Source organism: Muntiacus reevesi, chromosome 5 (assembly GCF_963930625.1).
Source record: "Muntiacus reevesi chromosome 5, mMunRee1.1, whole genome shotgun sequence".
Lineage (NCBI taxonomy): Eukaryota > Metazoa > Chordata > Mammalia > Artiodactyla > Cervidae > Muntiacus > Muntiacus reevesi.
Window position 1 is genome coordinate 91,291,158 of NC_089253.1, and position 25,159 is coordinate 91,316,316.

The following is a 25,159-nucleotide window of genomic DNA, read 5'->3' on the forward strand; positions in this document are numbered from 1 at the left end:
CTGCTGCCACATCGCACCTAGAATAATCTGCCCTCACGTCTTTACACAGCATATCTGGTGGCTCAGTGGTAAAGAATCCACCTCCCAATGCAAAAGATGCAGGTTCAATCCCTGAGTTAGGAAGATCCTCGAGTAAGAAATGGCAACCCACTCCAGTATTCTTGCTTGAGAAATCCCATGGGCGGAGGAGTCTGGGAGAGGGGAAGGGGGTATAGTCCATGGGGTTGCAAAAAAGTTGGACTTGACTGAACAACTGAACAACAACAAACATACTTATTTCAAGGTAAAAAGTGTAAAAGAAAGAACGACAAAGTAGGCAAGGATGGGGTGGGGGTGCTGGCTATAGGGAAGCAGGGGACAGAGCCCATGCCATGCCTGCCCATCAATACTGTGTTCTAATGAGGCCACCCTGCAGAATCTTGGCTGGCAAAATCTCTCAGCAGTCCCTGCTGCTTCCACAACTGCACATGATAAGCCAATTGCAGGTCTCAGATCTGTAGCTTGGCCAGAAACAGAATCTCTCATCCCCTCACCTGCTGAATAGGTGGATGAGGCTGCCTCCCAGCAACACTCCCACCTACACAGAGGCTGCCAAACAGATGTTGGGAAACCAAAGAAAAGGACAAAGTCCTCTTTCAGGAAGAGTCTGTGACCCCAGCCTGGATAGTTGGCATATATCTTTACCACAGCAACACCATAGCACTCGTGTCATTCATTCACTGATTGAATGTCATTCACTGATTGAATGTCATTCATTCACTGATGCCTGCCTGTGCACATGCTTCGTTCACTCAACGAATGTAAACAGCGTCACCAACTCAGTGGACAAGAACTCGAGCGAACTCTGGGACATAGCAGAGGACAGAGGAGCCCGGTGTGCTGTAGTCCATGTGGTCGCAGAGCTGCACACAACTTAGTGACTGAACAACAACCTGGGCCCAGGGGATACTGCAGATGACAAAGAAAGCAGGACCCCCTGCCCTCCCAGAGTTCTGTCCTGGCTGTCCTCCGCGTCCAGCAGGTTTCCTCTTTCTTGGGCTAAAGATTTCCCCCTGGACGAAAATACAGAGACAATACAGGAAGTGACGAATTCCACTTCCCTGGTTGCCAGCCACACTGCACCTTTACTATCAGTTGCACTTCCCAGGAGTCTTGCCCTCTGTTTTTATTTTTTAATTATTTTGTTATTATTGTTATTTAAATTTTGGCTGTGCTGAGTCTTTGTTGCAGAGCGTGGGCTTTTATCTCTAGTTGCAGTGCTTGGGCTTCTCTTGTTGCAGAGCGCAGGCTCAGGACTGGTATGCAGGTGAGTAGCCCTGCAGGATGTGGGATCTTAGTTTCCCAGCCAGGAATTGAGCGTGTGTCCCTGCATTGGAAGGAGGATTCTTAACCACTGGACCTCAGGGAAGTCCCTTATTTGTTTTTACTTTTTTACTTGAAGTGTAGTTGATTACAATGTTGTAATTTCTGCTGTACAACAAAGTGACTCAGTAACACGCATATATCCTTTTTTATATTCTTTTCTATTATTTATCACAGGACATCGACTATAGGTCCCTCAGCTATACAGTAGGACCTTGTTGTTTATCCATCCTATATATAGTAATTTACATCTGCTAACTCCAAACTTCTGATCCTTCCCTCCCCCACTCCCTCTTCCTTTTGGCAAACACAAGTCTGTTCTCTATGTCTGTGAGTCTGTTTCTGTTTCATAGAGATGTTCATTTGCGGCATATTTTAGGTTCCACATGTGTGGTATCACATGGTATTTATCTTTCTCTGTCTGACTTACTTCACTTAGTTTAATGATCTCTAGGCCCATCCATGTTGCTGCAAATGGCTGTCCTCATTGTTTTTATTTTTTTCATTTATTTTTATTAGTTGGAGGTTAATTACTTTACAATATTGTAGTGGATTTTGCTCATTGTTTTTAAGTTTTCCTTTCTATTGTGCTTTGCATTCCTGAGATTATTCTCAGAGGTCGTATCAGTCTCTTGTATTTTAGTTAGGTCACAGTTAGGTCACCTTTCCTTTTAGGTACCTGTCCCTTAAAAATCTCAGCTCTGCTGTGGAATGATATCTGTAGCCACTGCCCATGTCCCTCTCATTAGAAAGAAAGTCATTTGTAATCACACAGCTGGAATTTTCAATTTTTTCTGAACTGATCTCGCCTTTTGAGATGCACATGTTGGAATCATAGGCTCTTCAATGTCTTTTGAAATCTCCCAAGCTAAAGATCAGAAAACACACCTACTGTTATCCTTCTCAACTATCATGAACACTAAAGGTTGCAAGATGCTTATTTCCAGGGTTTCTGTCATTCCTGCTTGGGTAAAGCCCCTCAATGTGGTGGCCATTCCTAGGGATAGCTTCTCAGAGACATGAAAAGGTTCACATGGCAGGTCAAGAGCTTGCTAGAAGCTCCTACAATCTAGTTTCCACATGGCAGTGAAAATGGGCTTCTTAAAAAATGTGGAGCAGGTCATGTCATCCCTTGCTGAATACCCTGAAAGCCCCTGGCATTCTCACCAAATTCATCCAATGCAACTCTTGCCCCATTCCTTCCAGTATTCCAACTCCTTCCTGACCCAGGACCTTTGCACCTGCTACTTCATCTGTTCTTCTCTTCCCTTAGGTCTCAGGCTGAATTCCAATCTTTGAATAGGTCCAACTATTTTCTACCCTCAGGACCTTTGCACCTGCTACTTCGTCTCCTCTTCTCTTCCTTTAGGTCTCAGCTGAATTCTAGCCTTTGAACAGGTCCACCTTTTTCCTGCCCCAGGACCTTTGCACCTGCTATTTCATCTCTTCTCTTCCTTTTTAAGTCTCCAGCTGAATTCCACATCCTCCAGGAGGCTTCCTTTGATTATCCTTGGTTAATCAGGTCCAAGGATAAGGTCCCCTGTGGTTATTCTTATTTCTTCAGAGTTGCAATGATTGTATTTATTAGTCTGCTTACTTGTCGGTTTTGGTTTCAGTTTTCACTTGCTTCCTGCCATTGAAAGGTCAGCTCTGAGAGGGCAGGGACTCTGATATTTGTCTTGTTCACCACTGTGTACCCCATGTCTAGCCTAGACCTGACTAAGGGCTGATACTCAATACATTTTAGTTTGTGAAAGAATCTGATTTGGGACTCACAGACTTCAAAAAAAAATGTATGGTTACCAAAGGGGAAATGTGGAGTGGGGGAAGGGATAAATTAGTAGGAATTTGGGACTACATGTGCACACTACTATAGATAGAATCAACAAGGACATACTGTATAATGCAGAGAACTCTACTCAATATTCTGTAATAAGCTATTAGGGAATAGAACCAAAAAAAGAGTGGATATATGTATACCTTTAACTGAATCACTTGGCTATATACCTGAAACTAACACAGCATTATACATCAACTATGCATGTGTGCATGCTAAGTCACTTTAGTTGTGGCCATCTCTCTGAGACCCTATGGACTATAGCCCACCAGGCTGCTCTGTCCATGGGATTCTCCAGGCAAAAATACTGGAGTGGGTTGCCATGGCCACCTCCAGAGGATCTTCCTGAGCCAGGGATCAAACCCGCATCTCTTGCATCTCCTGCTTTGACTGGTCAGTTCTTTACAACTAGCACCACTCAGGAAGCCCATAAATCAACTGTACGCCAACATAAAATTAAAATTAAATCAAAAAGAATCTGATTTACGTGAAGAGGCTTCCTTCAGATGTCACACCTAGATGCTGCTCCCTGCCCATTTGGGGAGCTCTGTCCCAGGAGGAATACCTCCTGGGTCCAGATGCCATGACAGCAACCACCTTCTGGCTTTCTCTTACCTTCCTGATGAGTCCCTCCTCTCCCTGCGTCCCTCAGGCTTACAGCCGGGTCTCTCCCTTTGGGATGGGGTGAGTCTTGCACAGCTTTTCTCTGTGAGATCCTATCTCCGGGCCATGAGCATTATTCTGCCTGTCCTAACTATTCCCCTCGTGAATCACTGGGCACTTCCTGCCCTCCAGTTCTTTCTACACCACCCTGCCATCCTCCACAGCAAGTCACTGATGCCTGGGAGTTTTCCTCCCTCCTCTGCAATATTCAGCTCCAAGCTTGCTTGGGATGCAGCTGGTCGTTGGGAAAACAGATTCTTGACCCTGCCCCATGCGATCACTTCTAGCTAAAGGCCTTTTTTCTCTTGTATCTTAAGATGTGCAAGATCCAGGAAGTCAAAAGCCAAATAACCGGTCACTCACCTCCCTCATCTTCTCTTTCCACTGTTCCCATTTCAGCAGGAGGAAACTGGAGAAACTCTCCCCTGCTTCCTTCTGTGTCAGGCCCAGGCCCTCACAGTCTCTTGAAGGTGCTACATGGACCAGCGGCTCCTGGGTGGACACTGCAGCAGGTGGGCACATGGGTGGGTGGGGGCTCGGGGACACAGCTCATCTCCCACGGCCATGTCAGGTCCACTTGGCCTGGCCGCTCCCCTTGACTGAGAGTACTCCACTCCCGTGACTCATCCCTCTCCCAGAGACCTTCCTGGTCCCCGTTTCACCAGAAGATACGGTTTCTCCCATCTCAGGGAGCAGCTAGGCTTTCTTCTCTCTTTGACATCACAGTCCTCTGCTCTCTTTGATCATGTCCTGGCTTTGAGAGGATCCGCATCTTCAACTGCTTGCTTCCTCGGTTCTTACTGGGTCTGTTTAGAAACAGAAGACTCACAGCAGGACCATCTCTGCCCGGTTCATCCCTGGAACCCCAGCACTGAGCACAGTCTCCATTCCTTACAGGCGTTCCAGATCTTACTTGAATGAGTGAATCAATTTTTTCTGGGAACTCTTCCTTCTAAGAAGTAAACCTGGTCCTGAACTGATCCATTGTCTCTCTGGACCCAGTAACCAGTTTGCATTTGTGGCTCTACTCAGGAAAATGCACACTGCTCATTGTCAGTCCTTGGAACGATCATCACAGTGTCTTGTAGGCGAGTAGAATCCCAAGAAAGATTGTGATTCTCCGTGACTGTGAGATGATGCTTGTGAAGTGCTTGCTTTTGTGCTGGGCATGGTGTACAGGGGCAGATAGGATGACTGGATGATGACGACGTAGAGGAGGAAGACAAGAAAGAAGACAAAGGTGATGGTGATGACAAAGGTGATGATGCTGAGCTAAACTGCATTTGTTTCTCGGACTCTGGTTCATCTCCACCACCCCACTACCACCCCTATTCCAAGAAAGCCATAAGCCACTTCCTTCACACACACTCACATTTTTTCCTACCCATGATCAGGAATAAAGGCTTGGCTACTATTAGCAAATGATGACCAGTTAGCACAGCCAGTAAGAACAGGTAGGTAGTGAATCACCTGGCAAATGGGAAAAGAATTCATGTTTGTTTTAAACTTCAAATCTCTGCATTTGGAATCTCTTATCTGTTTGTTTCCAGACTCAGGAAATGAATATTCTTGGGGCTTCTGGAGAGAAAACAAACCTAGAAAGAATTTTCAAATGCTTCCAGCTATGGTGATAAATTGGACATTTCTTTCTCAAAAATTATATTATAAAATCTTACAGATTGGATTAGATTATAGGACCATCCATTTTAGTCTGTTTAGAAAATACTTTTGGGGGAGAAAAAATTGTACTCTTCCCTCCTAAGTTTCAGAGCTAGGGCCTGCAAATTAGGCTGATAAAGGCCAGATTAACAAGAGAAAAAGGCATACAAATTTTGTTTGATATTAATTTGATGTTAATATTTTAATTTTTACGTGCATGGGTTAATATTTAAATTTTAACATGCATGGAGGACTTCACAGAAAAGAAATGAAGTGGTTAAACTCAGAGGGCTTATATACCATTTTAGCAAAGGGCAATACATTTTTGAGAAAAGACAGGAAAATGGATTTGGGTCTCTAGGAGGGGTAAATGGTGGAAAAGTAAATATACTGCAGAAAGTACTACAAGATAAAGGAGGTTTTGTTTATACAGACTCATCTTGGCGCCATCTCCATCTCCAGTGATAAAGGTTGCTCCTGTCTTCCTGGTACGAGGGAGGGAAGAACATCTTCACCAGGGAAATTTATGACCTACTTTCAGGCAGAGAGCAGGACAGCAGATTGCCTTTCCTGTGTCTGCTTTTTCTCAGTTGTCTTCAGCTCAAAACAATCCTTATGCCAAAGTGGTGTGCTTTGGGATGGTGTGTTTTGATCTTCTGTGATATTTTAAACGAAACTTAGTTCTACCGCCCTCAAAACTACAGAAACTCAAAATAGGGGAAAATAGAATTTTTTTTAAAGATTTTTTTAAAATGCGGAACTTTTTCTTTTCTTGAAAAAAAAAAGTCTTTATTGAATTTATTACAATACTGTTTCTGTTTTATGTTTTGGTTTTTTGACCACAAGGCTACTGGATCTTAGCTCTCCAACCAGGGATCAAACCCACACCCTCTCATTGGAAGACAAAGTCTTAACCACTTAACTACCAAGGAAGTCCCTGGGAAAACAGAGGCTTGCCCCCTGGACACCCTGGCAGCTTTATTTAGGGAATAGAGAAGAATCATTTAAATCAACATTAAACTTATAATATACAAAGGAGGGCTTCTAAAATCTAGAAAAATGTTTTTGTGTCACATAAATTAGATATTTTCTCTCTGATCTTTACTGCTCAGCAAAACGTCTTTTACAACATGTATGTAAATTATTATATACTTCCATCTGGTGAGGCTAAAATAAATTACAGTTGACGTGACTGCCATTATTTAAAAGAATAAATCATTTAGGAGGAAAAAACATCTTATTTCTAGGTTTTCTGAGAAGCTAGGTTTTAGAACCCCCATGAATAGATGGGACCTTCCAGGTGTCTTTAGCCCATGACACCTCTGGGTGGCTAACTCATAATCTTGCAAACTCAGCCCCAGGGTTGGGTACCTGGGTTCTCATCAGGTCTGTTGTCCCCTCTGGAACTGTGAATAGCACAGAAGGTACAATAGTATAGCCCTGGGGACTTCCTTCGTGGTCCAGTAGCTAAGACTCCACATTCCCAATGCAGAGGGCCAGGGTTCAATTCCTAGTGAGGGAACCAGATTTCACATGTTGCAACTAAGAGTCATGCTATAACCAGAAGATTTTGCATGCCTCAACTAAGACTCAGTGCAGCCAAATTAATCAATCAGTTAAAGAGAATAGTTCTAGGCAGAAGGGCTTCCCTGATAACTGAGTTGGTAAAGAATCCGCCTGCAATGCAGGAGACCCTGGTTCGATTCCTGGGTCGAGAAGATCTGCTGAAGAAGGGATAGGCTACCCACGCCAGTATTCTTGGACTTCCCTTGTAGCTCAGCTGGTGAAGAATCTGCCTGCAGTGTGGGAGACCTAGGTTTGATCCCTGGGTTTGGAAGATCCCCTGAAGAGGGGAAAGGCTACCCATTCCAGTATTCTGGCCTGGAGAATTTCATGGACTGTATAGTCCATGGGGCTGCAAAGATATGACTGAGCAACTTTCACTCACTAGACAGAAAGCATCAACTCCAGACCTAGCCACTTTCTGCAGTATCGTTGTTGATGAACTTCAGTGGACGCTGAGACTGGCATATTTGTTCATATCTAGATACACGATGAGCAATGCTTGTTTAGCATGTTTCCTTCAAAAGCCCGGTGATTTTCAAAATCACATTAAACATATTCTTCCCATGTCCTGAAGCATAAAAGTAGAAAAATGAAGTTAATTTCATTACAGGTATATCTCAGAGATTGTCTGTTTGGTTCCAGACCATTGCAATCAACTAGAATACCAATAAAGCAAAACACACAAATTTTTTGGTTTCCCAGTGCATATAAAATTAGGTTTACTGTCATCCATTAAATATGAGGTCTAAAAAACAATATACATAACTTGATTACATTATTTAAAAAAAAATGCTAACCATCATCTGAACCTTCAGGGAGTTATAAAATTTTTGCAATAGTAACATCAAAAATCACTGACCATCATAACAAATATAATAATGACAAAGTTTGAAATGTTGAATTACCAAAATGTGGCACAGAGACATGAAGCTAGCGAATGCTGTTAGAAAAATGGTGCTGACAGGCTTGCTTGACACAGGGTTGCCACAACCTTCAATTTGTAAAAAACGCAATATCTGTAAATCACAATAACATGAATTGCAATAAAAAGTATGCCTGTATGCTGTTGTTTAGTTGCTAAATTGTGACCTTTTGCAACCCTGTGGACTGTAGCCCTCCAGGTTCCTCTGTCCCTGGGATTTCCCAGGTAACAATACTGGCGTGGGTTGCCTTCTCCGAGGGATCTTCCCAACCAAGGGATCGAACCCACATCTCCTGCATTGGCAGGGCGGTTCATTACCACTGAGCCACCAGGGAAGCCCATATCTCAAGATACATAAGCAAATTAGGCCAAAACCATAGAAAATTGGACAGCTAAAGTAAACAGTAATACCTACTTCAACATTTAAAACACTTTTTGCATTTTTGCTCTCAGGAACTTTGTAATTTTCATAACTGTTTAATAAAAGCTTTTTTTTTGTCACAACATATACCTTGTGGGACCTTAGTTCCCTGACCAGGAAGCAAACTCCGGCCTTTGTCAATGACAGCACTGAGTTCTAACCACTGGACAACCAGAGAATTCCCAACAACTCTTTAAATTAATGAAGTATAAAGTAATGAAGTCAAGAGAAGAAAGCAATGCTTTCAATAACCAAAAGTTCAAATCAGATTTTAGAATGGGTGTTTGTCTACCTGCTTTAAGATGGGTCGACATCTTAGGTCAGGACCAAGTGACTGCACAGAGTGGATGCTTTGGGTCAGTATCCAGCTGGCTAAAGTAGACATTCGCTTTCTATAGGGTAGAAATGAAAAGATGAAGCACTTAACACTAACCATATGCCTGCCTAGAATGGTTCCCCAACAGTGGCTACGAAGTTCCAGAAACTGAGGGTTGAAAGGGATGCAGGCTGAGGGCTGTCTCTTAGCTGGAGACTAGTTTAGGCAGAAAGTCTCTTTTGCTTCAATTCTCTTCGTTAATGATTCTCCTGTCCTTTGCACGTCCATCCATCTACTGCAAACAAAACACAGGGAGGAACCCCCCAGGCTGCTGGTTCGGGAAGCAGGGGCCCCCGCGAGTCACCAGAGGCTGCAGAATATCTGCCTGGGACCCCGGGTCTATAATCCCCCAGGTTCCACCCACAGACCCATTTTCTGGGAAGAGTAAGAGCAAAATCAACTGCCGGGCTAATGCAGTTTTAGAGTCTAGTGCTGAATGAGGATGACTTCAGCCAAATCCAGGCTGTTTTAGAATAAATGTAAAATAAATTCAACAGGCCCTGACTCATAAGAATGGAAAATCTAACTGCTCCAGGGAAATGTAAAAGAACCAAGATGGGGTTTACTCAGTGCTGAGTTTTGAGCCCCAAAGATGGCCCTCAAAAGCTTGGCTCCATCAGGCTTAAGACAATCAGTTACACAGGGAATCTGAACGTTCAAGGACAACTTCGGAGTTTTTGCCAAAGGTGTCTTCCAGGATTCTAAGTCTGCACCCTCTCTGGGCAATCCCTGGGAAACTTCACTGTGTTAATACATGCGAGTCAATCCTAAAGGAAATCAACTCTGAATACTCACTGGAAGGACTGATGCTGAAGCTGTAGCTCCAATACTTTGCCCACCTGATCCAAAGAGTCGACTCATTGGAAAAGACCCTGATATTGTGAAATATTAAAGGCAGAAGGAGAAGAGGGCCACAGAGGATGAGATGGTTGGATGGCATCACCGACTCAATGGAAATGAACTTGGGCAAACCCGGGAAGATGGTGAGGGACAGGGAGACCTGGCATGCTTCAGTCCGTGGGGTTGCAAAGAGTCCAACACGACTTGGTGACTGAACAACAATACATACGAGGGGGGACGCATGTGGTGGCTTTGAAACCTGTTCTTTATGTCACACCTGGACTTTCTTCTACTTCCAAAGTGTTTCTGTCCTTGGCTGTGAGCTCGCCCATCCAACAGGGTGCTAAGCAGTCAACTCCTCAAGGATCCCACCCTACCCTGCAAGGGGTAACTCCTGCCACCTTAGAAGCTTCTCTGGCTCCCTGAAGTGGGATTCCCTGTGAAGTGGGGCTCCACTGAAGCGTATGGAGCCCCAAGAGACTAACAGGATGTGTATATCTGAGCCTCACAGTCAAGCAAAAGCTAAACCATCACTTTTCTCAAAAGTCTGAGACTTCCCTGGTGGTCCAGTGGTTACAAGCTACAATGTAAGTGGCTTGGGGGTTCCATCCTTCCTTGGGGAACTAGAGCCCACATGCCACAACTAAGAGTCCAAATGCTGCGACTAAACACACATGTGCATGTCCCAACTAAGACCCAGCAGCTGAATAAATGAAAATAAAAAAATATTTTTAAAAAGGTCTGATGTCACTGATAAGCTCTCAGCAGGTGGCAACCAGTCAGGGAGGATGAAGATGGTCTGATTTTACACCTGGAGTGGGGGGCTGAAATAAAAGCGCACCCAGGAAGGGCTGGGTGGCCAAGGTCACTTTCTGCCCGCACGGGGCGGACGGGGAGAGTGTCTCCAACACCACCCTGCACTGTAGCATTGAACTTGGTTGGGTCTGTCCCTCCTCTCGACCCGCAGGGGCTCCCCCAGGTCACAGGCCAATCCCTGTTATTGGATCCCTGATCAGAAAGCCGGGACTCCCTCCAGACCTGCGGGCCACTCAGATCACCACTTCCAAGAGGCACAAGTTTGGGACCCGAGTAAAAATACACAGAGCCTATAAATAAGCCGGGGGAATTTCTTCAAGGCCCCAGTGCCACAAGGGGAAGGTGGCACCGCACAAGTGCTCACTCGAACATTTCTCAACGTGTAAAAATAACTTTGATAAAGGCGCGAAGACGCCTGGCTCAGAAGAAAGGAATGGAGCGGCGCCGAGAGCCCACTTCCTGCGCCGCGGCCGCCGGGCCCCTCGGCGCGGGGGCGGGGCGCGCTGACGGCGCGGGGACGAGGGGGGCGGGCGGGGCAGCCCCACCGGGCGGGCCGCGTGACTCACCGCGGCGGCCCGCGCCTTAAAAGGGCAATCGCTTCCGGCGGCCGACTGGAGGAGGGCCCACCTAACTCCCACGGGGGTAAATGGCCCCAGCTTGCAAAGGGCCCCACGTGCCACTCCAAGACTGGGTCACCAGGGAAACGCAGAGGGCGCCGATTCCGCCCCTGGTGGGGGAACTAAGATCCCAGATACCTTTCAGTGAACCTACCCCCCCCCCCCCGCCCCCAAAAAATCCCACCCTCCTTTTTCTTTCTTTCAGCCTCAACTGTGGGCTTCCTTGGTAGTTCAGACCATAAAGAATCTGCCTGCAATACAGGAGACCTGGATTTGATCCCTGGGTTAGGTAAGATCCACTGGAGAAGGGAGTGACTACCCACTCCCGTATTCTTGCCTGGAGAATTCCATGGACAGAGGAACCTGGTGGGGTACAGTTCATGCGGTGGCAAAGAGTCTGACATGACTGAGCGACTAACACACACAGCCTCAGATTTCTCCAAAGCTTAATCTTCACAGGCTAACCCACACTGCCTGACTCTTGGCAAACTATTCTTTTTTAAACAAGAGAGTTTCTATGTTTCTAACATTTCAAACTTAAACATTGCAAGAATACTACAAAAAGGTTCCCCAAACTCTTTGCCCAGCTTTTCCCCTTGGGAATATTTTATCACCTTTGCTTGATCATTCTCTCTCTATGTATCTGTGTTTTTTTCTAAACCATTTGCAGGTAAATTGCAGACTGCCTGTCTCCTTATCACTAAGGACAAGGGTTAGCTAAAGAAAAAGACTGTCTTGAGGATGCCCAGTGACCTCTGAGCTGCCCAGTCCAATGGCCTGGCAGAGTTCGTTTGCTTGACCCTTCTGTTCCTTGTTCTCTCTGTCTGTCTGTCTCCTCCTACTCTGATTCTCCCCTTTCCTTGGCTCCTCTCCTCCCTCCCTTCATAGGTAATCTCTCCAGGGTCTTGCCTCTCATCTCACTTTACCACTTCTTCCCGGAGGAGGCCAAGGGCTCTCACAGCATTAGCTGTCACCCATCCTCTTCTAGCACTGAATCTTACCTGTAGTTCCTTGTTCAGTCCCTAAGTCTGGTCTGACTCTGCGACCCCATGGATGGCAGCCCACCAGGCTTCCCTGTCCTTCACTATCTCCTGGTGTGTGCTTAAACTCAAGTTCATTGAGTAGGTAGCGCCATCATCCTCAATCTTTCCCAGCACCAGGGTCTTTTCCAGTGAGCTGGCTCTTCACATCAGATGGCCAAAGTACTGGAGCTTTAGCTTCAGCATCAGTCCTTTCAGTGAATATTCAAGATTGATTTCCTTTAGGATTGACTGGTTTGATTTCGTTGCTATCCAAGGGACTCTCAAGAGTCTTCTCCAGCCCACAGTTCAAAAGCATCAATTCTTCAGCACTCAGCCTTCTTTATGATCCAACTCTCACATCCGTACGTGACTCCTGGAAAAACCACAGCTTTGACTTTCTTAGCCTGGGCCCCCTTCTAAACTTCTACTTGAATGTCCACTGATTCCTTGAAATTCCTTGAAGCAGTGCCTGATTCCTTGAAATCCTTCCACTCCTTGTAAACTGGACATGACAAGGAACTGGGTCATGGTCTCTGCACCCCTACCCCCATGTCCCTCTTTGCAGGGTTCTCCAAGGTGAACCTCCCTCCCTTTGAATTCTGCCCCCTCCAGGCTCTTGCCTAGTTCTTGGTCACGTGCCCTGGAAACCTCATTCTGACTTTCATCTACATCCTTTATTCTCCATCCTCATTTACCCACTGACTAGACTTCCCACCTAGAGCCCTTTGCCATCATCTCTGCACCGCTATGAGAACTGCCTTCGATGTTATCCAAGGTCTCTCTTGATTGCAATCACTGCCCTCAAGCTTCTCCCACTGGGTTTCAAAGAGCAGACCCTTGGGTTCCTGAAAAGGTATTCAAATGTTGTGTGTCAGGGAGAAGCATTTTCTCAGAAAAGGCTTGTTTGTTTCATCACGTTTTAAAAAGAATTTGTGGCCTCTCCTCTAAAAGAAAAGAACCAAAGGGTTTTGTGTTAAGATTCAAAGTCTTGATGAATCCAAAACACCATCAGCCACTTACTGCAGCTCAGTCCAGCTTTCCCAAACTTGCTGGTCACAAGAGTGCCCCGAGGCACCAGGTAAAAATCCAGGCTCATTGGCTCCTGCCCTGTGGATTCTGATTCAAAAGGTCTGAGTTGTGGAGTCAGGATGGGGGTGGAGGGAGCCCAGGAATCTGTATTTAACAAGCAGACAAGTCTAATAGGGAAGCACTAGGCTAGAAGCAGCCAAGGGCTTTCTCACCTCCAGACTTCTGCGTTCAGTGTGGGTCCCTCTTTCTGAAATCTGTGGAAATTTTATTGATAAATTTCACGTTAATCGTTCAATGTGCAGTTCAGCATTGGTGCCTCTGTTGAGGTCTTCCCCACCATTTTTTTTTTTTAAGGTATTTATTTATTTGGCTGTTCCCGATCTTAGTTGCTGCATGATCTATAGTTGCAGCATGTGGGATCTAGTTATCTGACCAGGGATTGAACCTGCATTGGGAGCTCAGAGTCTTAGCCACTGAACTACCAGGGGAGTCCCTACCTACATTATCTTTTAATGTTCACAATCCTTTACTCACACTGAGACAGCTGGGAAAGACCTCTTTAGACCTATTCTACTGAGTTGGCAAAGAATCTGCCTGTAATGTGGGAGACCTGGGTTCGACCCCTGGGTTGGAAGATCCCCTGGAGAAGGGAAAGGCTACCCACTCCAGTATTCTGGTCTGGATAATTCAATGGATGGTATAGTCCATGGGGTGCAAAGAGTTGGACACGACTGAGTAACTTTCACTTTCACTTTCTTCTAAGTTGGAGCACCGGCTTGGATTATTTTTTTTAATTAATTTTTTATTAATACTCCCTCACTTAGCATGTGCTTAATAAATGTTACACTAAGTGGTGATTCAGAGTGCGGTTATTAAATAGAAAGTGAAAGTGAAAGTCGCTCAGTCATGTCCGACTCTTTGGGACTCAGTTCTCCAGGCCAGAATACTGGAGTGGGTAGCCTTTCCCTTCTCTAGGAAATCTTCCCAACCCAGGGATCGAGCCCAGGTCTCCCACATTGCAGGCAGATTCTTTACCAGCTGAGCCACAAGGAAAGCCCTGGTTATTAAATAAACTCTTGAAAACTCTGCTAAGTTGCTTCAGTTGTGTCCGACTCTTTGCGACCCCATGGACTGTAGCCCGCCAGGCTACTCTGTCCATGAGATTGTCCAGGCAAGAATACTGGAGTGGGTTGCCATGCCCTTATCCAGAGGATCTTCCCAACTCAGGGATTGAATCTGTGTCTCTTAAGTCTCCTGCATTGGCAAGAAGGTTCTTTATCACTAGTGCCATGGAAAATTTGTGCCCTGAATGAGAATTAGCTCTCGGTTCATGCAAGAGGTCCGGCAGAGTCTGGACGCCCACCTTAGGGATGCTGTCCAAGACCCTCCCAAGCCTAACATGCTGGATTTCTCCTCCTCTTCAACTGGGACGTTTTCATTGGTGATCATTCAGGGAGTTTTATTCTCCCACTCAGCAGGCCTGTGCTGAGTGCCTCCTGGTCCCAGTCCTTTCTGAGTACTAAGGAGACTGGGAGGAAAACACACATCAACAAGAAAATAAACACCACTAAGTCAGAGATAGGGCTTCCCTGGTGACTCAGTGGTAAAGAATCCACCTGGAATGCGGGAGATGTGGGTTTGATCCCTGGGTCAGGAAGATCCCCTGGATAAGGAAATGGCTACCCACTCCAGTATTCTTGGGGTTCCCTTGTGGCTCAGCAGGTAAAGAATCTGCCTGCAATGAGGGAGACCTGGGTTTGATCCCTGGGTTGGGAAGATTCCCCTAGAAAAGGGAAAAGTTACCCATTGCAGTATTCTGTCCTAGAGTCGCAACTTTCACTTTTCTTTCGCTTGGATAAGAAAGGGGGTGGTGGTGTGAGGCTTTCCCAGCAGAGAGAACAACCTCCGGGTTCGAGTAACTGAGGTCCCCCAAAGCAGCCGGAGTGGCCAGAGCAGAGTGGATGAGGAGAGAGATAGGAGAACCAGGTCAGGACCAGGTGGCACAGGAAGGCACAGATGGGGAGGTTGGAACTGTAAGCCATGCCCAGCTATGAACAGGCCTGTGATGTAATTCTGTTTAGCTTATTAGACAATTATCCCCACTGCTGAGTGGAACATGAATTTTGCAGAGCTGGAGTGAAGGCAGGTCACACAGGGGGAAGGTGTTTGAGTGGTCCACCAAAGAGCTGGTCTACCTTTGGCCACGGTAACAGCATTGGAGACAAGAAGTGACAGATCTGCTTCGTAAGCTAGCCCACAGGTGTGTGTGCTAAGTCGTTCAGTTGTGTCCAACTCTGTGAAAACCTATGGACTGTAGCCCATCAGGCTCCTCTGTCCATTGGATTCTCCTGGCAAGAATACTGGAGTGGGTTGTCATTTCCTCCTCCAGGGGATCTTCCAAACCCAAGGATCCAACTTGAATCTCTTATGTCTGCTACATTGGCAGGCAGATCCTTTATCACTAGTGTCACCTGAGAGCCTGTGGGCAGAGTCAGTAGCTGTGCAAAGGCCCTGGGGCAGGGACCTTTACTGAGCAAGAGAGCAAGGAAGGTAGGGAGGGCCAAGTGTAGGTGGGTTTGTTTGTCTCAGAAGAGAGAGGTGTTCTTTGCTGATGTTTGGGTCATCTGTGAGGATGATAAAGGAGGTCAGAGGCTTGTGGGCGTTTGATAAAGATATTTATAATTGAACTATAGTTGGTTTACAACACTATGTTAGTTTCAGGTGTTCAGCAAAGTAATTTATCTCTCTCTCTCTCTGTTGTTGTTCAGTGGATAAGTTGTGTCCAACTCTGTGACCCCATGAACTGCAGCACACCAGGCTCATCTGTCCTCCACTATCTCCCAGAGTTTGTTCAAATGCATGCCCATTGAGTCCATAATACTGTCTAACCATCTCATCCTCTGCTCCCCCTTCTCTTCCTGCCCTCACTCTTCCCCAGCATCAAGCCTTTTCCAATGAGTCGGTTCTTCACATCAGGTGACCAAAGTATTGGAGCTTCAGCTTTAGCATCAGACCTTCAAATGAAGAGCTATCTATCAAGCTATCCTACACTATCTATCTATATTCTTTTCCAGATTCTTTTCCATTGCAGGTTATTATAAGATACTGACTATAGTTCCCTGTGCTTTTCAGCAGGTCCTGTTGTTTATCTATTTTATATATAGTGGTGTGTATCTGTTAATCCTAGACTTCCAATTTGTCCCCGCTCCCTTTCCCCCTTAGGAACCATAATTTTGTTTTTGACCTCTGTGAGTCTGTTATTGTGAGAAAGGCATTTTTAAACACCGTTTCACAGAGTATTCCTGATCTGAGGAAAAGTTATGTCACTAAAAATGTGTATCTGATCTAGAGATGGTAAGATCTATTTGATGATTTATATGGATGAACCAGGTTCTGAAATCTCTCCACTACCCCCAAAACAATCATTTAAATCTGCCCAGCAGGTATAAGCACTCATGGTCCTGGCCTCCTTGCTCAGGATATTCCTGGGTAATTCTATGGAGGGCGAGGAAGAATGGCTCAGTCATTCATTCAATTGTCATTTTATCATGATGTCAATCCCAAGCAGTTTAAAGTTTGCCCAAAATGGCTACAGTCAATTCAGAAGAGATTTTCCATATCTCCCCATCTAGGGACCTCACCCATGACATTCTTCGTTTTCAAAAAGAGAAAATGACCCACTAGGCTAGTAAGAGTCAACTACTCTCTGAATACAGATGACTCTCCCCATTTTTAAAAAACTATTAACTTGGAGCACCTCGAAGAAAGTAAGCCCAACCTCCTTTTCATCCTTGCCCCAATTTTTAAGAGCTCACTGGGGAGAAATCATCACATTGCAAAGCTTTTGAAATGCCTGCCAATTAGAGAAAAGATTCTGTGACCTCAGGGGCTTCCCTGATAGCTCAGTTGGTAAAGAATCTGCTGGCAACGTGGGAGACCTGGGTTCAATCCCTAGGTTAGGAAGATCCCCTGGAGAAGGGAACAGCTACCCACTCCGGTATTCTGACCCGGAGAATTGCATGGATGGCATGGTCCATGGGGTCCATGCTCGGACACCACTGAGCAGCTTTCACTTTCTATAACCTGAAGCCGTATGAGTGTAAAAGCAAAATCAAAAACTAGAGGGAGGAAGGTGCTTATATATACCATGCTTTGAAATGAAAATAATTTCTTTCTTGATAAAAAGGTAACTTGGACCTGACATAAACGGGAGAAAAAAATTCTGGCAGTCAGGGCACAGAAATTAAAATTTACTTTCCCTACAAACTCTAAAAACATTTATATTGAAGAAGAATGCCAGTGGGGTGCATTAGTATTCAATATCAGAGGGGTGGATTTATCCCAAGGAAATAATTTGGATGAAAAAAACTGAATTGTTTGCACACAGATGCTTATTGCTTCATTATCTGCAATATTTTAAAGTTAGATTTATTCTTGACAGAATGGGAGTAGGGTGTCAGGTGTGAGTCAAATGGTCCAATGGCATTTAGAATTGATGAAGGTGTGGAGGATGGATTAAGGTGTAGGTGAATCAGTATACACAAGAGATGAGGAAGGTTTGACTAAGGCTGTCCCCTCAAGGTTAGAGAGGAGAGCTTAGTCAAAGAGATATTTAAGGATCATTTACATGTGTATAGTGAGAGGGGAGGGAGGAATCTAGGATGACGCTCTGTTTGGGTGGATGGTGGCGTAGCTTGAAAGATGGAGAATGTAGGTGAATGAGTCTGGTTTCTGTCTTTCTGCCTGTCTGACTGTTCGGGGGCTGGAGTGAAGGGGTGGAGGGTGCAGGCAGTTCTAATGCCAAGTTTGAATCACCCACAGAATAACCAGGTAAAGGCATAGTGTTCAATCACTCAGTTGTGTCCTACTCCTTGCGGTCTCATGGACTGTAGCACACCAGTATCCTCTATCCGTGGAATTTTCTGGGCAAGAATACCAGCATGGGTTGCCATTTCCTACTTCAAGGGATCTTCCTGACTCAGGGATTGAATCTGCCTCTCTCGGGTCTCCTGCATTGGCAAGGGGGTTCTTTCTCACTAGTGCCGCCTGGGAAGCTCCATAACCAGGTAATGGAAGCTGAAAGGACTCGGTGGAGAATGGAGGTCTGAGCTGAGAGAGGAAAGTGGCGGGAGATAAGTAACAATAAATAAACATTTTCTGTAAGTTGGGTGAGGTCATGTGTGTCTCCCTTCTTACCTCATTTTTTAAAAACACTTTATTTGTATTGGGGTATAACCGATTAACAATATTATGGTAGTTTCAGGTGAACATCAGATGGACTCAGTCATACATGTACATGTATCCATTCCCCCTGCAAACTCTCCTTTTATCTAGGCTGAGCAGAGTTCCCTGTGCTGTACATAGGTCCTTGTTAGTTGTCCATTTTAAATATAGCAGTGCGTACGTGTCCATCCCTAACTCCCTAACTACCCTTCCCCCATCCTTCTCCCAGCATCCACAGATCTGTTCTCTGAGTCTGTGAGTCTCTTTCTGTTTTGTAAGTTCAGTTGTATCATTTCTTTTTGGATTCTATACATACCTCCTTTCTTCATCTTGGTCTTCATCCCCTTGAATCTTTCAGAGGCAGCTGATGCTATCAACTACCTTCTGGAAAGTCTTTCCTCCATCAGCCCTTGAACTCACATACCCTTCATCTTTTCTTTCTACCTCAGTTTTTTTCCTTTCTGTTTTAAATTTTATTTAAAATTAAATATTTCTCCCCAAGTAATCCATTTTTGCTGTCGGGAAAAAAAAACTAGAAAATACAGATGGTGGCTTAGTCAGTAAAGACTGCCTGCAATGCAAGAGACAGCCTGGAATGAAGGGGATGACAGTCCCTGGGTGAGAAGATCCCCTGGAGAAGGAAATGGCAACCCACTTCAGTATTCTTACCTGGAAAATCCCATGGACAGAGGAGCCTAGTAGGCTACAGTCCATGGGGTCACAAGTGTCGGACATGACTTAGTGACTACACCACCACCCACCATGGAAAGAAAAATTAACTCAATATTCTGTAATAACATGTGGGAAAAGAATCTGAAAAAGAATAGATATGTGTATTTGTATAACTGAATCACTTTGGTGTACATCTGAAACACACAAACTTGTAGATCAATTATGCTCCAATATAAAAGAAAAAAATGTTTCAAAAAGAATAATTAAAGCCACAAAGTATTTTAACATACACCCTTACAACTCTTACTGAATTTCCTCCCCGTCACATACATTCAGTGCAGCCTCTTCTGATGAACATTTATCACAATTAGAACTAGATATTTGCATGCTATTTTTCTAAAAAGCTGAATTGTTTAATGAATGTATTCATATGAATGAATTCTTTAAACAAAAATAAGACCAACTGGTAGATAGTGTTTTGTAGTGTATTTTACTCATATGTTAATATATCATATAAAATTTTTTTGGCCATACTACATGGCATGCAGGATCTTAGTTTGCCAACCAGGGATCGAACCCAGGCCCCGAACAGTGAACGTGCGGGGTCCTACCCACTGCACCTCCAGGGAAGTGCCGTCATTGTGAATAATCCTTACACACCCATTTCAATCGGTGTAATCATTTTTAATGCTACCTGGTGTTGAATTCAACTGTATGACTGAGCCAAAATTTATCTCAACCTTTTATTACTAGACATTGATGGTATTTTCAAGTTGCCTCTAATCTGCTGCGTTGTATATGCGTCTCTAGGTAGATGCTCTGCGGGTCTCCTTTGATTTTTTTCTAAAAATAGAACTGTTGTGTCAAAGAGTAAGCCAAGTTTTCAGTTTTGATGGAGGTTGGAAAATTGTCTTCCAAAAAGCCTATCCAATTGCACATCCACCATTTTGCTTTTATAAAACTCCTTTTGTCTCTGTTATAAAAATAGTGCTTATGAACTAGCGACAGGAGGCAGATAAGCAGCTAGAGGAGTTGTGGGTAGCCTGCCACTCCGGTGCTGCTTGATAACCCCTGTTGGGTAACTTTGTCCCACAATTGTCTATGTGAATGCCCTCGGGAGTCAGACTGTGGCTCAAGTGCCAGGTTTACCGTTACTGACAGTATGGCTTCAGGTGATGACTTAAGTCTCCAAACTTCTGTTTTCTCACCTGTAACTCAAGATGGCAATAGCAGAAGGGCTGGTTGTCAGAATGCACAGCAGGCGCTTGTGGCTCAGCGGTAAAGCATCTATCTGCCAGTGCAGGAGACAAGGGTTTGCCCTGGGTCAGGAAGATCCCCTGGAGAAGGAAGTGGCAACTCATTCCAGTACTCTTACCTGGAGAATTTCATGGACAGAAGAGCTTGTCGGGCTACAGTCCACGGGGTTGCAGAGAGTTGGATGCAAATGAGCGACTAAACAATAACAGTAGCAACAAATGGCAGGAAGGAGCTCAGCCCCTGGCTGAAGCCGTGCTCCTCCATTTCTGCTTGCACGTTGCTTTCCTGCCCCCGAGATATAAACAATCTTCCCTTGTATCAAGTGGACAATTCTGGTCTCACCTTTTACATGCGCCCCAGGCCTCTAGGTCTGATCCCAGACTATGAATACCACCCGTGGTATTTTGCTGGTGTTTTCTTTTGGTCCCAATCAGATGAGTTATGAGTTCCTCCTCTTTATCATGCCTGCCCTCATCTTACCCACCGTCATCTTTCCTCAGAGGCACCCAGGCAGAAACCGCCAGAACAGCTCCCCACCCCTCCCACAACTGGGTGCCAAACAGTTCTGTTATTCCATGATACGGGGTGGGATTGGAGTCAGACTGACCTCGATTGAAATGCTGGCCTTGCTGCTGACACATGATGTGTCCGGAAGCAGTTCCCTCCCTTTTCTGAGTCTCAATTTCTTCATCTGTAAGACGGGCTGATAGAACTGTCTCTTAGGACCGAGGTTCTGATGGTGAAAGGAGACAGGAAGTGCTTAGTATGTCTAAGGGATGAGCTCCGATGCGCTCTGTCACCATGACTACTGTTTCTCACCTTCTCTGGCCTTTGCTATCTCTTGAGTGCAGTCCCAGCCTACCTGTGGCACAGACATGGCCTCCCACCTTCAGCCTTTCCCAGGCCTAATTTCTGGAGCTTTCATCTACTCGAGACTCTCAATGGCTTGTGACCGTCTACAAACTAAAACCTGAATTGTCCTTGCATGGATCCCTGGCCTGTGCCTATTTCCAGCTTGGTCACTCTGTCACCTGCGCTTACCCACCTTGCCTGCCACCTCCCCATCTCTGTGTCCACTTCCTGTCCATCTCTCCTGCACAATTCCCACCTTCTCTGTGGTGGCCCTATCACCCAAATGGATACCAGTACCCCATCTCAGCATCTCCCAGCCCAGTTCAAACATCCTTCCTGCAGCTGGTCCTCCCAGCCCTCCCCCAGGACATTCAGTGCCCCCTCCCCTGAGCCCCACCCTTGCCCTCCCCCGACCTCACTGCCCTTGACTGCATGCCATGGAAGGTCCATTCCCCACCATGACTCTGCGCCCTCGTGGGAACAGATTCACTTTCTGTCACCTCTGTATCCACCACCCCCGCCCCATCTCCTGTCCACAAACCCCCAGTGTTTGCCTGTTAACCACATTGTTAATAAATAACATTCTCCCAGGATTTCAGTGTTCAAAAGTTTACCCACAGGCCAAAGTTTCGCAGAGATCATTTACCTTTCCGAGACTTACTCTGAGATGATAAGTGCGTAGAATTTTTTAAAAACTGAGATACCCCCACCTGAACTGATATGAGTGAACTAGGCACCATGTACTTGTGTGTCGCGACACACAGGTGCCTTGATTGTCGCATCCCTGTTTTCATGATGGCGAGGTGAGCGCAGAACGTACGTCACGTATGTCTTTCATGACACTTGCCCTCTTCCTCTAGGACAGGATAACCGGGCTGAGCTATAAAGAGAGGGTGGGGCTTGGACGTGGACTCAGGTCCTTCTTTCCTAAAGGCATGTAAGTTTCAAGTAAATCTGTCCGGTCCTGTTGGGAAAGATGATGCAACGTGACGAGAAAGGAAGTGGGGAGTTGCCTTCCTACTACGAGCTAAGGAATGTCACGTCGCTGAGTACTCTCACATTCCCAGAAACACGTCGTGGTTGAGAAGGAGGCGGATGACTCACAGTTCCCTGGGCTGCTGAGCCTGAGCAGGGCTAACGAGGACAGGGTGGCGGAGAGCGCTTGCTGCCAAGTCGGCGGGTCCCCCAAGTCTGGGGGCTGCCCTGGCACTGGGCGTGCAGAGACCAACCACATAAACACAATCTTGTTTTCTCAAAGCTGAAGTGAGAGGTCCACGGGGTGCTTGTGTCTATGATCAGATGTGCCAGCCTGAACTCTGTGAATTCAGCTGTGGTTCTGATTATTCCTTTTGCGGAAACAGGGGTGAGGGAAGGTGGGGGCTCTGTCCTTAGAACAGGCTCCCGTGACAAAGTTCTTCTCTGATTTTCAGAGACCCTGGGGCTTTATGCTAACTTGACTATTCCTTCCTGGACTTCATTCTTCCTCCCTCATTCTCCAAATTAAGCCTTTTTCTAATAGAAAGACCTGAAACATTATTCCAAGGGCAAGAATTTGGCAACTCTCCCTGAAGGCACAACACATGCTTTGCAGGGTTTTTTTTTTTTTTTTTGTAATGTTCCACAGTAGAGCCACCTGTTCACTCCACCCACCTCTGGGCGCCTGGCCACAGGGCTCATGAGCAGCGAGATGGGACCAGTCACCAGCCTGCCTCGCTGGGCAGAGGTTGTCAGTGGCTTTCTCTAGCCCCCAGCCCCCCTGTTCTACCCTTAGGCAGGATCCCCTTTGCAGCCTGTGGGTAGTCATTGTTTCAAGGCCAATAGCCCAAAGCAATGTTGAGCAGTGGACACCCCTCAGGAGTTATTTACAAACTCATAGTAACTCATCTGCAAGAAAGAAAACTCAGATTCCCCAAGGTCGCCAGTAAGACCCTCACACCCACCAGATGCAGGTGGGGTGGGTGCAACACAGGCTCTGAAGGGTCCCTGAGATGCTCACCAAGCAAACATCCCTTTGTCATGAGAAGCTGAGAAGGCAGCAGGTGGGCACTGTAGTTCTCTACCTCCTGCAGGTGGCCGGCCTATTGCAGCATCTCCTAAACTTATCATCCTTGAAAGTGGCTCTGCTCCGTGACCCAAGGCCTTGTGCCCATGTGGCAACTAAGCTGATAAGGAGATAGCCCTGGGGGCCTAGAGCCCCCAGCATGAATACCGAGCAGCCGAGTGGAGCCAGAGGCTAAGGGTCTGGAGCTGACCAGGACTGGCTCCTGGCTCCCCATTTTCTTTCTTTCTTTCTTCTTTTCTAGTTGGAATATAACTGCTTTAAGATGTTGTGTTAGTTTTAGCTGTAGAGCAAAGTGAATCAACCACACATATACAGTGTATCCCCTCTTCCTTGGATTTCCTTCCCTTTAGGTCACCACAGAGCATTGAGTACAGTTCCATATACCATACAGTATGTTCTCAGTTGCTGTTGTTATTTAGTTGCTAAGTTATGTCTGACTCTTTTGTGACCCCATGGACTATAGCTTGCCAGGCCTCTCTGTCCATGGGATTTTGCAGGCAAGGATACTGGAGTGGGTTGCCATTTCCTTCTCCAGGGGATCTTCCTGACCCAGGGATCAAACCCAAGTCTCCTGCTTGTAGTTATCTATTTTTTACCTAGTAGTGTATGTATTGTTGTTTAGTCACTCAGTTGTGTCCGACTCTTTGCGACCCCATGGACTGTAGCCCACCAGGTTCCTCTGTTCATGTGATTTTCCAGGCAAGAATACTGGAGCGGGTTTCCATTTCCTCCTCCAGGGGATCTTCCCGACCCAGAGATAGAACTCTCATCGCTTGCATGGCAGGCAGATTCTTCACCTCTGAGCCTTCAGGGAAGCAGTGTATATATACCAATCCCAATATCCCAACCAGCTCCCCATTCTCTGAGCTCACTTTTTAACATCTCTGGGAATCACTGATCCTCTCTCTCTGTACCTGAAAACCAGGAATAATAACAGGGTTATGATCAAGGCAAACTATTTTTGTAAAGTACCTACAACAGTGCCTGGACTCCATGATGTTTAATGAACAAATAAATGCAAGATTCTTTCCCAGGGAACATTTTGTGGCAGGTGGGGACTTCAGGAGTGGAGTTCCCCATTCTACGGTCTGAGTCTTTCTCAGTGGGGTCTTTCAGGGTTAAATCCCATGGCTCCATCAAATGAGTGTTAACACTGACAGCCCAGCAAAGAGCAGAGAGGTTAGGGTCCAGCAACACTGAGGAGGGAAGGTCTGTGCTGTCAGAAGATGCCATCTTAAATAGCAAAACTCGGGCTTCCCTGGGGGCTTATGGTAAAGAATCCACCTGCAATGTGGGAGACCCAGGTTCAATCCCTGGGTCGAATGGCAAAACCTGTGTTTACCCAATGAAGGATTCAGATGAATGGGATGGGGCCCTTGGCAGCCCCGTTTCTACACCTCTCAGAAGAGTGCTTCTTCGAAGGGTGATATCAACTTTAATAAGCTATATTATTCACCTGCTAACCTGAGAATTCTTTCAGCCACCACCTGAGACAGAAAAAGTTTGTTAGTTGCTAAGTCTTGTCTGACTCTGCGACGCTATGGACTGTAGTCCCCCAGGCTCCTCTGTCCATGGGATTCTCCAGGCAAAAATACTGGAGTGGGTAGCCACTCCCTTCTCCAGGGGATATTCCTGACCCAGGGATGGAACCCAGGTCTCCCAAATTGCAGGTGGATTCTTTACCATCTGAGCCACCAAGGAAGCTGAGACAGAGTCCAGCCCGAAATCTTCCATCACCAAGTCATGCTGGTCCGAGCTGGAGCCCTATCCCCTACCCTCTCAGGAAAGGTTGTAGATAAAGGCCGCAGATAAGAAAGACTCAAGCTTGCATCCCTGCAGGGCCTGGGCCTCTGTCAGCCCAGGGCCATGGCAGAGGTCCCAGCCTACTCACCCCTGGCCTGAATATGTGAGGATCAGACACACTGGCTCCGATGCTCAGAGGAGACCAAGCACACAGGGTTTC

The 25,159-nt window shown here is 46.0% G+C and overlaps 1 long non-coding RNA gene across 1 annotated transcript; it reads right to left on the reverse strand.

Moving 5' to 3' along the window:
- Nucleotides 1-4,934: 4,934 nt before the first annotated feature.
- On the reverse strand, nucleotides 4,935-25,159 carry LOC136168409 (uncharacterized). Its single transcript, XR_010663311.1, has 5 exons — nucleotides 25,088-25,159; nucleotides 20,890-21,015; nucleotides 20,234-20,362; nucleotides 8,723-8,822; nucleotides 4,935-5,056 (listed from the first exon to the last, which is right to left on the reverse strand). It is a non-coding gene; the product is annotated as an uncharacterized lncRNA (long non-coding RNA).